The following is a 4,726-nucleotide window of genomic DNA, read 5'->3' as shown; positions in this document are numbered from 1 at the left end:
CCCAGAGGACCCGCCGTTGACGCTGTTACAAAGTTGATTTCCTTGACTCTGCCAAGAGGCTGCTTCCTGGATGAATCCTAAATTAATAAGGCCAATCAGAAATGCGCAATGCCTGGATGGCCAATCAGTCTTCTCGAGGTTTTTGCCATCTTCTCTGCCATCAGATAAATCACGTTAAAGCTATGATACCAATGGCCATGAATTAGGGAGGCCTGGCAGATGCATTCTTCCCGAGGACTTGCACATCAGGGTGATTCCTGCAACTGCTCTGGGGTGGGGCGGGGAGTCACAGAGGGTGGGGAGGAGGGTCCCTTAGCATTTGCTCTTACAGGACTGGACTCGTGCAGTGTCCCCGGGCTCAGAGCTTTCCTATTCTCTGCCCCCAGATGTTGCCCCTAGCCGTGCTGCTCAGAGAAGCCCAGATCCCTCAAGTGCAGAGACTCCATCTGCTCATCTTCGCCAGACTATTTACAGCCGAGGTTAGGCCGGTGATTGCTGAGATGGGAAACTCATTTTTCAGCCTGGCTTTTATTTACACTCTTATTAAGGAACCTTTCGCTCATGGTGGAATGGCAGCGAGGGGCATCGGTCGGTGAGGGAACTCAGGTGACAGGCGCGGGATGAGCCCTGGACAAAGGCAAGGGAAGCCTGGACTCCGGCTCTGCAGTGGGAAGAGCCCGGTTGCTACCTCTTTGGGAAAAGTCAGTGGCTTTGGGAAAAGTCGGTGGCTGAGTTCTGCAGCGGCAGCTGGTGGTTTGTTTCCACCATCCCCCGCCCCCTTGCCTGGCCAGACTCTGTAAATGTTCAGAAGAAAGATGCGGGCAGAGTGTTGTATTCTGGACAGTCTAAACCCAGAGAGGCCCTCCTCAACAGCCTTCACCTGAGGGTTAGGTACCCTGAAAGCAGTGGGCATGCACCATCATTGGATGGAGAGTTCGGAGCCAGGAGCCAGCTTCCCTTTCCCCGCATGGGCCTGTAGGTTCCTGCAGCCCAGGGTATCTGGGCCTCTTGCTGTGCACATCCACGCCTGCCAGCCCCCCAGCCCCATCCCGCCTCGATAAAATGAAGATGGAGCTGTTCTCACTGGTGCTTCAATCTCATCACACTTGGGTTAAGCTGTGTTTGTTTTTCCTAAAAGGGACAAAGGAAACCAGAAATCCTGCAGCTGTAGAAGCATGGAAGGGTTCCCGTGTTCCCGCCCAATTCTGCTTTCTGGTCACACCAATCTCTTGAAAGAGCGGCTGCCACTTTCTGTTACTTTTTCTTAAAGTATTCCTCTTGTTGTTCCTCTTGGCTTAATGTATTTTACATCTCTATGTCCTCCACTATTTCCTACTGAGACACGAGACACTTCTCTTTCCTCAGAAAAGTGAACCACCTTTTTTACCCTCCTAACTCCAGTTCAGAGGGGCACGGTTAAAGGCCGACTTGCACCCACCAAAATTGCTCTGACTGCCGGCATCTGTGAATATAAGTGTGTTTGGAGACTAGGTCAATAAAATAGTGGTTACCAGACAGGCACATAGAGGAATTCTGTATAAAACAAAAAACAATAAAAAAACCAACCAAACAAAAAAAAAAAAAACCCAAAGAGCAGCAACAAACCAAGTAAAAATAAGCAAACAAATAAGTGATTAAATGATACCACAGGGCTGGACCCTAAGCTGACTGATGCCCTTATATGAAAAATAACACCAAAGACATTAAAGAGAAAACTCAGTTGCAAAGTACTTGCCTTCCAAATGTGCGGACCTGAGTTCAATACCAGAATCCACATTAAAAACAAGAAGAAGATGATGGAAGAAGAAAGAAAGAAAGAAAGAAAGAAAGAAAGAAAGAAAGAAAGAAAGAAGCTGGGCACAGTGCATACATATTGTAATTCCAGCTCTGGGGAGCTGCAGGCATCTCTCTGCAAGTTCCAGGCCAGTGAGAGACCCTGTCTCAACAGCAAAGAGAATGGTCTGCAGAACACCACACCAAGATTGTTGTCTGGCTTTCAAAAGCACATGCATGCATACCTGTACATACATGTGAACACACACGCAGGAGAGAGAGAGAGAGAGAGAGAGAGAGAGAGAGAGAGAGAGAAGCCTAGTAGAGGCCAGAGCCAAACTCGCTGTTGACCTTGGCTCTTCTTAGAAGTGTGGAGAGTTAAGAGTTAACTTCTGCTCTTGGGGACGTCAGAATGTGGTACCTCAGGTGGCCCTGGAGAGCTAACATAGGCCTCTGAGCACTGTGTTGCTCTCCTTCCTCTTCCACAGCTAAGATGGCACCCTTGAGTGGCACCGACTTGATGCAGGGTCTTTTTTTGTTTTATTCTAGATAGTCTTGTTTTGGGAGACAAGAACTCGCCACACAGAGACATCTGTTAAGAGAACTCGATTTCATTTTCGGTTTTGCCCTTTGATGTTTCCAAATAAAATACATGAAACCCTTCACACTTCAATTTTAGACAGATTCTTAGTACGGGTTTGTATGTACCGAAAAAAATTTATCTGTCATTCAAATTCAACAGGAATCCATTCCCTTTTATTTTGTCTGATAGATAAATTTGGAGTCTTGTCCTTCAATTTGGATAAGTGTGCCTTATGTTACAGAGGCAGGAGAACAATGCCAACGTAGTGATAGGTGGGCCCTTCCATACTATGACCTCGCCAAAGGACCTGTTGGCTTATTTACTTGTTCGTTCATGTGTTTGGTTTTTTTTTTTTTTAAAAAAAAATCCTCATATAGTCAAGGGTGGCCTCACACTGTATTGTACGCAGGGCAACCTTGATTTGTTGATCCCCTTGACTCGGAGATCTGGGATTACAGACAGGCACCACGGCACCTGTAGCATCTGTGCCACTACAGGACAGTCCGTGAGCTGGGAACTAGGCTGGAAATTTATAAAGACATGCACACAGACAGATAGAGACATGGGGACACGGGTCACCCTTGATACAAGAATGCCAACTTTATTGTGCCCCAGGGAAGCTTATATAGGGATCCTTAACTGATAGCCACGCCCCAGCTCTTGGGATCTTTCAGCTGCATCACGAGATGCTATCAGGGTTTCATGCTCAGAGCAGCTGCAGGCACAGGTGTTTTGCTAAGTTCACTCCAGCAGGCAAAGGGTCTGAGGCAGGCAAAGAAAGTCAAGGGGCCAGGGGTCTGCAGCTCCCAACAACACCCAGTTTAGGAAGTGCTGGGAACTGAACCCACACTTTGCGCATGCTTGGCACACTCTACTAACTGAACTACAGCCCCAGCCTCAACATGATCTTTTTAAAAAGCTCACGGGTGATTTTACTGCACAGCCGGGGGCTAGGACCAACCACCATATGAAGGGGTGGGGATTAACTGTTAATAACTGAATGCTGGCTATCAGGCCATTGGATTGGGGTTCCTGTAAGTTGAAGCACTTGTAAGTTTTGTTCTTCTCTGAGAAGTATCAACTTATCTCTCTTCTGAGCCCAGAGGCCAGAGGTCAAGTAGATCATCAAGACAGCTACTAGTGTGTGAAATGGTCATCTTATTCAGGTCAACTGAGGCCATAAAGCTGCGATATTGACACCACTGTGCCAGCTGACCCTCTGCTCTGACACTTCAGGTTGGGTGCTAACGTGTGTGACTGGGCATCCCGGGGAAAGACTTACCTGCTACAGTTTCTTGTCTTACAGTCCAGTGCTCAAGACTGTGGGGGTTGTTTTAAGCACACTTCGACTTCAAGAGGAGTTAAACGTAACTTCATTCAGTCTTTTCGACTTCGAAGGTTTGCCCCTTTTAGCCGTTGATCAGCTAAACCATACCTGTTCCTCAGTTTCTGCTGAAGTATTCATAGATGGTAAAGGCACTGTAGGTAATACCTCCGAGGTTTGCACACATTCATTCTGCTCAGGCCAAAGCCTCATAGTTGAACCTGGCACTCATCTGTCTGGCATGTGGGACAGAGATGCTGGCTTAGGGGTCTGACCGAGTCCCAAGAATCTTCTATAGGGGAACCCAGTACACTGTGCAGGTCATGCCTGTACTTCCCGCTACTTGTGAGGTAAGGGAATCACTTGAGGTCAGGAGTTTGAGACCAGTCTGAACAATACATTATGCATATATATAACAGCCTATGCAGAGAGAGAAGGAATTCATTTCCAGTAACAGAAACATCAACGGGGAAGCAGCTTCTGAATAATATGAGCTTATGGGGGTCACTCTTATTCAAGCCCCCACTTTCCACTCCCTGGATCCCACAGGCTTGGAGCTGAATCACAATGCTTTCAGTCAAACTTCAAAAGTCCCTGGAGACTTCCAGGGTCTCAATCAACCGTTTAAAGGTTCAAAGTCTCTTCTGAGACTCAGGCAATCTCAGAAACATAACTTCCTATAAATTCAAAAAGCAAAGTACATCCTTCTAGCGTACAGTGGTACACAGAATATTCATTGCCATTCCAGAATGGAGGAATGAGGGCAAAGCGAGGAAAAGCTGAACCAAAACCAGACAGAAACCCAGCAGGGCAAACTCCAGATCCTGTAGCATCATGCCCAACATCCTAGGGCTTAGACGGCTTGAGTTTCTGGCTTTTCTGCCCTCAGCATACTTCTTTTTAAGGCTGGCTCCACTCTCTGTGGGCAGCTTTCCTCGGCAGATATTCCATGACTGGGGCGCCTCTAACATCTTGGGGTCTGATGGAGGAAGGCCATTGGCTAATTAAATAAAGAAGCTGCTTGCCCTGATAGGTTAGAACGTAGG

Source organism: Microtus ochrogaster, chromosome 24 (genome assembly GCF_000317375.1).
Source record: "Microtus ochrogaster isolate Prairie Vole_2 chromosome 24, MicOch1.0, whole genome shotgun sequence".
Lineage (NCBI taxonomy): Eukaryota > Metazoa > Chordata > Mammalia > Rodentia > Cricetidae > Microtus > Microtus ochrogaster.
The sequence above is the reverse complement of the archived record's forward strand: the minus strand, read 5'-3'. Positions refer to the sequence as shown.